Raw genomic sequence first — 12,273 nt, 5'->3', positions numbered from 1 at the left:
ATCAAAACTTGCTCAAGCATTTTAACCTGGTAGAAGTTTAAAACAATTTAGATTATCAAAAATTTAATATCCTTTAGTTTGACTATTTGGGACACTTTTTCATTAGTCTTCCACGTCAATTGAAGAATGTAAAAATAAATTTAAAGTCCTTTTAGGTACTTGAGAGTTCTGTGAAATATCTTATTCGACTTCTGTATTTGTAATATTTCAATATGATCCAGTTATCAGCATTCAACCAGTCTTCTAGTCAGACCCAGTTTTACAACTAATTTCTTCTTTAATTGGAAAAGTTTCATTGTTTTGTTTATAACCGTTCGTACAGTATTATTTGTTTTATACAAGCCAGCGGTTTTATGAAAGATTAGAATGTTTAATTTGCTTGTTTATCGACTTTGGATGATACTTTATTTGGCAAATAGCTTATCCTTAATCCATATTCTCTTTAATATGAATTTCCGTCTTCAAATATTCAGACTTAATAAAAATATCTATATTTAAGGGTGTTATTGTTACCTTAGACAATTTCCAAGTAAATCTCAAAATTGAGAATATTTTCAAAAAGACTCCAAAAAATATAATTCATATTTCATAAAAATATCATCAATGAATCTAAACCGTACAAGGAATTGGTACGATTTTTTTTTTTCAATTTCGGCGACTTTTACAGCTATTCTGGCCGTTTGTCGTAGTCAATACGCCATTGTCTCTTGCATAGCCATGCATACGATTGAGTATTAAAAAATCTTCTAATTTTCCCATAAAAAGATTGGCATACGCAGGTTGTCTTGTTGTGTATAGCAGCATTAATTTGTAGATTATTTTTATCTTGAATGAAATGCTTTATAGTCAAAATTAAAGTAAGTGTAGTCATTATAAATTTTGTGCTTGGACTTGCTGGTTTAGGTCTAGTGGTTAAAAAACGTTGTATTGGTTTTTCGTTGTATTGACTAATGAGGAATGTTCTTGTATAACGTCTGCACGTAAGTGGTGACCATGATAGTTAAAAACAAACTGAATATATTCAAACTACAAGAAATGAGTATATATAAATTACTGTTACATAACATTACTTAATACACTAACAATATAATAAAATCACTGTGTACTGATCAAAAACTAATATAAAATCACATAATAAAATATCCTTATACTAAGAATGATCTTTAAATTAAAGTATCTGGTTAGTAGTGCAACTTAATTAAATAATTAATATATTATTGACTGTAAAAGATGTGTCCAGTCTGTAATGCTATTATAACTGTAATAATATAATATTTTAAATATAAATCTTTTATTACATCTACAATTTGTTCTCCATATAAACGAACGAGTACTATTACTTCAAACCACTGAAAGTAAAAGATTGGAAATCACGTATTTTACTACCAACCTAATGTAAACCAAATTTTAAATATTTCCTACCAATTAATATATAAAATTCCAACTTGTAAAAGGTCCGGTTTATAATAAAGTGTTATTATTCTGAAATATGTCATTATTCTTTGCTATAATTTTAACTGTAATATATTTTTTGTAACCATTCTTCGCTGGTAATACTGCAGTTTTGGTTTCCTCAAATTCAGTCTGCGAAACGATGATGCTAATTTATAATAAATGCTTCTGATGATAATTCACAAAGTGAAACCTCAAGAGTCAAGCTTTTGTACTGCATTAAACTATTGAAGTTCAAGAGATGCTGGTTCTGGAATGTAGAAGTAATCTGAGATGCACGTCATTTGGTAACTTATACGTATCAAGTAATTACCATTGTACCTTAAACGAAATGTCTAAGAATTACCATTACGCCCACAGTTAAAACACATAAATGTATTCACTTCTTTGTGTGATTTAACTTTTACTTTACTATAAAGCACTTTTGTGAGCAAACATTTTCCAAAATTCTCAGCTTTGAAACACTATAAGGAGGACCTACGTTTTCTGTTTTACGAAGATAGTGTAATGGTTAAATTGTTCTCTTTATATTCTGCGGACAGTTTGACTACGTAATCGCTTAGCTAAATCTCATATAAGGATTAAATCCCACCATCATTAGACTGTGAAATGTAAAATAGTACTGTGAAATAGGCAGTATACTTTATCTAATAGTATATGTTTGGTAAAATATTATCAATGATATGAAATATTGTTCTTCATAAAATATAAAAACTGGTCAAATAATTATTTTAACCTGGTTTCCTTCGAATCAAGTTCTATGAAATCTATATTCTTGAGACAAATTGAATTCAGCATAATTTAACTGTTCGTTGATGTTCTTCACATAGACCATTTCGAACAGTCATGTTCGAAGTGTGAGACTCGGTGTTAACTATATAGAAATAAAGGTACTTGTACAAGTTAAAATGCATAGCTTAGTTAAATCAGGGTATTGATAAACTAACAAAAAAGGAATGGTGCCAATCTACTTGGTGATAGAAAAATATATAGGCTTTGAAGTCAATAACTCAATTCGTTCTCTGAACGTTACACATCGCTTTGGTTCAACCATATCCGAAAGGGACAAATGCCGTCTTAAAACTCGATTTTGCCTTTATCGAAACTGTGTGAAAATGTTACGTTTATATTTAAAATTTTTCGAGACATTTTGCGGAAAGACGGAGGAGAGATTTGCCACCCCCTGAGTGATAAGCTGCAATAATGCTCAGCCAATGTTAGTTTTGCTGATAACAATTCAGCATCTACTTGTTATGTACTACTACTATGTACCTCAACAAACATATGATTAGGATAATTAAACCGAACACACACCCATCCTAAATCCATCTTAAACCCTGTCTTAAAACATTCGAAAGTGTATACAGTGTAACCTTCAAGTCAACCATATAACTATTAGATTATTGTATTGAAATAATTTAGTGAAATGTTTTATGTGAAATATATATGCCTAAATAAGCACATTTTTAATTTTTCCACAAACATAATCCTCATTTCTTTTTGCGAACTATGACATATAATACAGGGTGGTTATAAATTATTGTACACATTTTAAGATTGAATAAATAAATAACCAATCAACTTAAAACATGGAAATTGTTTTATTAAATAGCAAATTTAAAACAGTTTTATTACCAATGAAGGACAAAAAGATTACTGTTACTCATACTTTTACAAGGAAACTAAACTAATTCCACGTGCTCTCCGAGGTTTGCACGCAAAGTTTGTAGTCTAAATTCAACCTCACACCATGTGTTTCTGAGCATTGCAGGAGTTATGCTTCCAATAACCTCTGGAACTCTATTCTTGAGTTCCTCAATATCTTGAACTTTTTTGGCGAAGACTCTGTCCTTGACATAGCCCCACAAAAAAAGGGGTGTAATGTCTGGGGAACGTGGAGGCCAAGGAAATTGGACCATCCCGTCCAATCCAACAACCAGGAAACGTGTCATTTAAGTAGTCACGTACTATCTTACCCCAGTGTGGAGGGGCACCATCTTGCTGCCAGTAAACATTTGGTTGTCTATGCTCAATTTGCGGTATTGCAAAAAGTTCAAGCATGTCGAGGTATACCTCTTTAGTGACTGTCGGTTCTGCAAAGAAAAAGGGTCCTATCACTTCATCTATAGTCAATGCACACCAAACGTTTATTTTAGGGCTGTCTCTTTCTTGTTCTCGAACATTATGAGGATTTTCAGTACCCCAAATCCTACAATTGTGTCTATTCACCTTACCAGAAACATGAAAGGTTGCTTCATCAGAAAAAATTAACTTTTTCAAGAAATTGCTTTCTCCAATGTTTATTGTTTGTTCTTCGAGGTCAAGTAATCTAACAGCAAAATCGTAGCGTCGAGGTTTATCGTTAGGTTTTAGTTCATGTAATAACTGAATTTTGTATGGATGGAGCTTAAGGTGTTTATGCAAAATTTTTAAGACTGTTGATCGAGGTAATCCTAATTCCAAACTTGCACGCCGAGTAGACTTACCAGGGCTCCTCGTAAACAATTCTCTTACTTGATCAACAATAGCTTCAGAAACTGGAGGTCTACCAGCACCTTTTCTATGTTGGACACTTCCCGTCTGTTCAAACTGCCTATACCAGCGTTTTATAGAATTGTTACTCGGAGGATTGCGGCCATACTCTAAACGAAACCTTCTTTGAACAGTTATTACAGATCTGCTTTCATGAAACCAAAGAACACACCTTGCTTTTTCTTGCACACTAGCCATTTTGATACTGAGGTTAGTTTAGTGTTTGTTTAGTCAACTGTCAACAGCTGGTGTGGAAAGATCCATTCTTGACCAGCTGACTATGTCACAAAACAAGTCATTAAGAAGAATCATACCTTACACCCACATTTTAAGTGACATTTTTACTTTCTTTTTATAACTACTTTTTATAATTATTGTAATGTGTACAATTATTAATTTTCAGTCAGTATATAAAACTGTTTTAAATTTACAATTTAATAAGACAATTCCCATGTTTTTTAAGTTGATTGGTTATTTATTTATTCAATCTTAAAATGTGTACAATAATTTATAACCACCCTGTATGATGTAAAATACTTTTATTTATTTTATATACTTTATTCACATGAGTGCATCAGTACCAAACTAAAATATAGTTATGGGTTAAAATTAGGGTGGATCACTGGGGTATAAATTATTCTAAATCAACGAAAACATTAAAGTTTAATAAATACTCTTATTTTGCCGGTTGGTGTCTTCAGAATAGGTTATAGCCAAATTTGACCGGTCTAAAAATCTAAACTAACCTGAAATGTCTTTAAACGAACTATTAAAATAGATTTTAACGAATACTGTAATGTTGCAGGTTATTATGAATTTGGCCTGTACTATAGTTTTTGGCCAAATTGTACACGTTTAAAAATTAGAAACTAACCGAGTCTAACGTACAGCAGTGATTGGCATTTGTTGTGATTGGCAATTAAGTGATGTCACCAGAAAGGTGTGAAGTTTGTACAGTAAATGCAACACATTTCTAAAGCGACATCACAAAAAATACATTACTTTATTTTAATAAAACTATTATTTTTTAGTTTGTTACTGCCTGGAGGCTGTAAAGTGTAAATAACTAGTGTAAAGTTGGCCTTCAAGAATTACGTCATTCATATTTCATTATTATGACCTGAACAAACGACGATACTCGTACTGTCTGAACTCAAGATAACACTAACATTTAATGTCCAGGCGAACCCCACAGAGATCTAGTTTGCTCTAGTTCTTAACACTACTGGTTTTAAAGATACTTACAGTATTTTTAATATAACACAATAACACATAAGAACAATGCTTTGGAAAATATATTAAGGCAGCATTTTAATAAAACTAATGGAGGTTTGAATATAAATGCACTATTTTTATCTGAATATCTACTCGTATATTTTACTATCTGTTGGAAATCTAAAAATGTGTAGAACCTTTTACTAAGTACATTTACTGAAAGCTAAGTGAAGAAATAATGGCGTTAGATGCTTAGTTATTTAAGAAATAAGTGATTGCCATGTAAAGTGAAACGATTACTTCCTACCAGATATAATCGGTTTTTTTGTCAAACTAAAACAAGTCCGGAAACACTTTAAGAACTGAAGTATATCTCAGCTAATATCTCAAAAGGTAACAAAGGTCATTGTGAAATTACCCTCTATCCACAGGCCCGGTTTAGTTGTGTAATACTACTAATACAACATACGGAAGTCAAATGTGTCAATAAACGACAATACCAGAAACAGCATAATTTTATTGCCTAAATAATCCAATTCTTTTTTATTCATTCATTCATTTCATTTCATTTTCATTTATTTATCTCATTTACATATAATACAAATATAGTGATAATAATATACACGAGAAGGTACCCACATGGGCAAAAGCCTGTGTGTGAGAACCGAGTCCATCTTCACTCGAGTTTGCAATCACAATAATACTAATATACAATGTAAGTTTTAGAACAAAATTAAAATTGTATGATTTAAAGATAACTAAAAATAACTAATAGTAAACATACTCTGTTTGGATGCATATTAACTAAATCCAAGCAGTGTAAAAAGTAATAATTTAATAAGTTATTGTAATGGAACGACGTGACAAAGATGCAACAAATTTTAGTATATGAAGTTTTATGGCTATAAGATGTAAGACAACATACGGGATGAGCTTACAGAGTGCGCAAGAAACATTATTTTAAGAGCTATAAAAAAGGAAAAGAATAGAAAAATAAAAAGATAAACAGAAACTAATCATTTTATTGTTGTCGATTTCTGGAACCTACACTATATCGAAATTAATGCATTCCTTCACAAGAAAAAAAAACAAAAAAAACACACACGCATGCATGCAAAGCTAAACAATACAATCACACACACTCACCCACACCACACACACGCGCGCGCACGCACATACATACGCACGCACGCCTTAGCGCTCTCGCGCATACATCCGCAACACATACAGACAAAAACTCAATGCATTAATTAAGAAATATTCTAGGGTTTGTTCGCATTATTTCATTAGCTGAGAGTTATAGCCAAGCCTATCACTCGAAATATCCTCTAGAAAATGTTCTGTCTTTCCGCATGATATTCGAACATCTAACTGACATAGAGACTTGAAATATATATTGAATATTCATTTATATATAGGCAACATCGAATTCGTTGAAAGCGCTCGTCACTCCACGGGATTTGGGTAAGCGTTAATGAACATTTTTGCACTGGTCTTGTGATTAACTATAATGGCAAATAAAAGTCTCAGGATAAATACATTTGCGAACAAACCGAGAACAATCATATGACATCTTAGCATGTGACATCGTATCACATGTAGCCTCATTATCTCGTAAGATACTTTAGGAAATATTTTATCTACTGATTATATTTCTACATGTACAAGAATGAATTCTATGATGGCATCATGGAATATGGCTGAGCGTCATTGAAGTCTAACACTCAGTTGGTCAGCACAATTGTTCTTTTGTCTGGCGGAGGGATTTAAATGTTTCTTCTCTGTGTGATTGTCTGCCCCTCTATCTATCCGCAGGGGTTCTCAACGAACTCATGACTTTTGCAAAATTTTGCATGCAACGTCAGTGAAGTCTGTGATACGCGACACGTAGTAGAGGTGGCCTGCTACGTACAGTCAGTTACGACCCAGAGGCCCGATTGATCGGCTGCTAACGACTAACAAGATCCAACTGATCCGATAACTGGAACTGGTGTTGGGGGGCTTCGTCATAGCCATAGTCTCTGAGGCAGCCGTCTTGACGTGACCTCGGTACTTCTCACCATGGCAGAGTGAGTACATCCTTGACCTAGCCTCTTGGCTGGGAACTGGTCGACTTTGTACATTAACTTAGCACAGCTTGCGTTTAGGATTAATGTCTCAAACAGTTGAACTATGAATGTATTACAATGAATCAATTATGAATAAAGAAGGAGTTATAGTCATTTGAACCAATCATAACTGATTTAGTGGTCGGAGGAATTAGTTTCATTATATTTTAACATGGATTAGTACAACCTGGTAGCAATGTTATTATACTGTATTACTTCAGTTGTTATCAACAGACTGATTTATATAAAATTTCAAATTCCTGCAATAATACTGTTTGTACTTATGTTTTGAACAAATTACACAGATACCGACACTGTTTACTGTTCCTAACTTTTTTCCCCAAATAGCAGTTTCTCCTTTATTTTGAATTGTACGATCAACTGTGCTTGTGTACAAGAGATGCAATTGTATTTATATGAAAAGTTTACAAATACATCACTTGAGGAACAACATGTAGAACTGAGATAATAGTAGATAATAGTGTAGTGGGTAGGGCAGTTATCACGGAAAACCGAACCGAGCAACGACGAGCGTGGCTGCTACTTGGGTAGGTGACCACTGAGCGATCCTGTCCTTGCAAGCAGCCTGCCTGCCCGGACGTTGGTCCCCAAGTTAAGTGTTGGGGAGGGTTTCCTAACCCTAACTTAGTCTGGCAACATAAGGCATTATTTACTCCACTTGTTTTTTATAGTTATTGCATATAATATAACCAGAGCTGAACAATAGATAGTACTTTCTCAACAATAGGATTTGCATTAGAGGTTGGTTTAGTAAATCGTTATTAGTTTTATAATAAAAAGTTATATAAATTAAATTTTATAAACTTGTCTAAAGGCTTGGATAATTTTTCTTCTTAAATCCCGTTCAGTTAGTTATTCATTTTAAAAACTTTCACAATGTTTGACATATGTAAAAATGTTTAACTAAAAAAACTGTAGCGTTTACATCTTTACGACACCATTAATCGTGCATTACAACTATTAAAAGTTTATATCTATATTCTTTACTAACAGCTTATTATGATCTAGGTATCAAAATGGCTGTACTTTGATTTAGCAACTTTTATTACCGTTGAAAAAACGTCACAATTTTATCAGATTTTACGGTATTAAGGTTTAAAAACAAGAACAGTCCGCCATTTTGAAACTTGATATGATTCATAAATTAATTTTTCTCTTTTTTTGAGACTGCAAAAATTTGTACGAAAGTTAAATTTTATATATTTACTGGTTTCTCAAATAACCAATAAAAACTAAAAAAAACTGACAGACACTAAATAAAATGAGATTTACCATGAAAAATAGCTTTGATTACATTTTAGTTTTTAGCTTCCTAAAGTTTTAGTAACAATTTCCTAAAGTTTTTGTAGAGAGTTTTGTTATACTCTGTATCGTTGAAATTCTCATCTCGTTTTTATACTGCAAAATTTAAACAATACTCACGATTACTAATGTCGATCATACACGCACTGACTATTTTACTATTTTACACTTTTATGTGGGTTTTACTGCAGAAACTGTATTTTTGAAAGTGGCACTTAGAGATCAGTGTTTTCCTCTTGACACTCAACAAGCGATGTAGTCAAGAGACGTCTCTCTGCTGCGGATGTTTAGCGATTCTGTCAGTGACAGAGGGACAGTTACTGGAGTTTTCCATTTCAGTCTTTTACATCTGCAGACATTAAATATTTTGTTCAGTAACTTCGTTTTTCATCTATACAGGTTTTCAAACATGTTTTATAAATTCTGTACAAGATAGTCGTGCATAATGAACCGCTACAACTGAGTATGGGACTGTGAGAATGTGACGAAAGTCTCACTGAACTGACTGTTGAAAGCTTAAAAATTTACTTTTTTTTGCCTATTAATTCATAGCTTTGCTCAACCTTGAAATTTTGAGTCACAACCAATAGATTTCGTCCTTGGGCTAATTAAACCCTTCTATCAAAATGAGCAGAGATCGACTTGATTTTAAGAAACATATTTCTGATCCTGAATAATAAGACATACGTATTTTATTGTGCTTATTGCAAGTCAACGATCAAAATGCTTTTTTTATTAAAACATCTTATTCTTATGTTTTTTAGGGTGCTAAACCCAAATATGACACTTATTAAGCTCTATCTCCTACCATTTTTTCACATTTGCACATAAATTTATTAAATTTTGCTATTTTTTAAAGAATGTATCAGTTTTTATATAGTTGAAATGTAACTGTAAAATATTTTTACTGGCTTTAGAAGAGTTGGCAGCACTGCTGAAACACATTTACTGCCCAGAAAAAGGGGGATTATATTTTCTGTTCACAGCTGATGTTTTTTTTACTGCCAACCTAACCTCAAATTCTGGTGTGCTCAGTAAAATGTCTAATCGCGATTGTAAGAACTCTGCTGATAGTTTTCGTTATACTTGTGGTGAGTTTGTTATTAATTTATTAATAAAAATTAATAACAATAAGTACTACACCAAAGAAACATTAGACTACAAACTTTTTGAAAAAGGTTTATTTCTCATATTTGGAATTAAACTTGGTGATCATGATAAATCTTGGGCCCCGAAGGTATGTTATATTTGTGTTGAAGATCTTAGAAAATGGTCATAAAAAGGAGAAAAGGCATTTAAGTTTGCTGTTCCCATGGTGGAGAGAACTTAGAAATCACACTGATGATTGCTACTTTTGCAGTATTGATATTACTGGCCACACCTAAAAAAACAATTGAAGCTACCCTAACCTATTGTCCGCCATCCGACCAGTAGGGCACAGTGTAGATTTGCCGGTCCCAGAACTTCCAGATGATATGAATTCTGTTCAAACTGAAATGTTTTGTGATGTACAGTCAGAGCTAGATGAGGAAGATGATATTGTACTACAGGAAATATAGAGCCTACACTGTTTACTTAGATCGAGCTTAACGACTTGGTTAGGGATCTTGGGTTAACAAAAGAGAAAGCTTAATTGCTTGGTTCAAGACTAAAAGAAAAGAATTTGTTGGCAGTTGGAACCAGCATATATGTGTGTAGGAAGAGAGAGAAGCAGTTTTCAACATTTTTTGAAGAAGAAGGTGATTTAGTGTATTGCTCAGACATTACAGGTCTGATGAACGAGTTCGGTGTTGAATACAGAATAGAATACTGGAGGCTGTTTATTGATCCATTCAAAACTAGTTTAAAAGCTGTTTTGCTACACAATGGTAACACTTATGCATCTATACCCGTTGGCAATACTGTACAAATGAAAGAGAGCTATGGAAACCTAGAAATAGTGTTGAATAAAATTGGCTATTCTGCTCATGGTTGGATGATATGTGGCTATTTAAAAGTAACATGCATGCTCCTTGGTCACCAAGGTGGTTTTACTAAATTCCCATGTTTCTTGTGTGAATGGGACAGTAGAGCTAGGGATCAACATAGGTGCAAAAAGAACTGGCCTGAGAGGAAGTCTTTAAAACATGGCGAGAAGAACATTCTCTGCAAATATCTTGTAGATCCTAAAACATTCACTTACCAACCTGTACATATAAAGTTAGGCCTAATGAAACAGTTTGTAAAAGCATTTCCTAAAGATGGACCTTGTTTCAAGTATCTCCGCCAAAATTTTCCAAACCTTCCAGAAGCTAAACTTTGAGGAAGCGTCTTTGTAGGACCTGACATTTGAAAAATGATGTTCGATGTTACCTTTGAAACCACAATGACGATGAATGAGAAAGAAGCATGGGTATCATTCAAGCAAGTTGTTACCAAATTCTTAGGAAATGCAAATGACCCAGAATATGGTACTGTTGTAGCTACAATGTTAAAGAAGTTAACAAAATTAGGATGTTTGATGAGCCTGAAAGTTCACTTTTTGAACAGTCATCCTGATTATTTCCCGGAAAATTTGGGAGATGTTAGTGAGGAGCAGGGTGAGCGTTTTCACCAAGATGTTAAATTGATGGAAAACGCTACCAGGGCCGCTGGAACATCAACATGTTAGGGGACTACTGTTGGTCACTTCACCGAGAAGCTCAACATGCGACTCATCGCAGAAAAAGCTTCACAAGTAGTTTCAAAGAAAAAAGAGAAAGGAAGTATAAACCAATTCCATCTGACTACTGAAACATACATTACTACACTGTATCATTATTTCAAGTAACGTACTAAAAACCATGATTGTGATTTAACATTGAGTTTCATTAATTTTACCATCTACCCTATAGAGATTTTAAACTATATAGCACAAAGCAGATTGCTCAAAAACTATGATTGATACAAAAACACCAAGACTATATTTGGATTCAGCACATGCAAAGCTATACAAATCAGCTATTAAAGTCAAACAAGTTGTCAAAGATATTTTTTGTTGGCCTGTTTGCAAGCTTTAGGGGATAATTTAGTCGAAGGTGAATATATCGAATAAAATTCTAAATTGTAATTAAACTATAGTCCACACTTGAAGAGACCAAGGTTCCTCCCAGAATTCAAAACCGACCATGGAACTGTGAAGAGAAAACACTTCTCTGATAAGTACTTTACATGTAAATAGCTGTCCACTTTTAGGAGTAAAGACATTCCGAACTCAAGGAATCGACGTCTATTCAAAACGGAACATTGATAAATTTCAAGAAATCTAAATCTTTACAAAACTGTGTTTTTGACAGCGCAAGGAATATTTGTGTGTTTGTTTGTACCCGTGCACCAGCGATAATGGAAATTTAGAATTATGTTATGTAAATTTTACGCGAGTAACTATTAAACAGAAGGAAAGCAAACGATACTTTTGTTACTGTATTTGTTTATCAAAGTTTGTTATTGACGATGGGTAATTTGAAAGGGTGGTAGGATTTCCGACATTCTGTCATTTGTCGTTATATGTTACAAATTGTTTAATACTAAGTATCGAGGATTGAAATCTACCCTCTTCTTCAGGCATCAAAAGCTTTCATACATAAAAATCTTATAAACGGCAAAGTACAGCAATGGACACCCC

The 12,273-nt window shown here is 33.3% G+C and overlaps 1 protein-coding gene across 3 annotated transcripts in view; it reads left to right on the top strand.

The window, feature by feature from the left end:
- The window catches only part of LOC124357810 (eye-specific diacylglycerol kinase), a 613,754-nt gene that overhangs the window by 149,877 nt on the left and 451,604 nt on the right, over nt 1–12,273 (top strand). Inside the window, exon 1 of one of the 3 annotated variants that reach the window (XR_006921985.1) lies at nt 7,036–7,268. The exons of the other annotated variants lie outside the window; for them this stretch is intronic. The gene's annotated coding sequence lies outside the window, so the exon portion shown is untranslated. Of the gene's footprint in view, nt 1–7,035; nt 7,269–12,273 lie in introns of those variants that run through there. 3 annotated transcript variants of the gene reach the window in all.

This window comes from Homalodisca vitripennis, chromosome 3, assembly GCF_021130785.1.
Source record: "Homalodisca vitripennis isolate AUS2020 chromosome 3, UT_GWSS_2.1, whole genome shotgun sequence".
Lineage (NCBI taxonomy): Eukaryota > Metazoa > Arthropoda > Insecta > Hemiptera > Cicadellidae > Homalodisca > Homalodisca vitripennis.
Note: the sequence above shows the minus strand (reverse complement) of the source record. Positions and strands in the feature narration are given on the sequence as shown.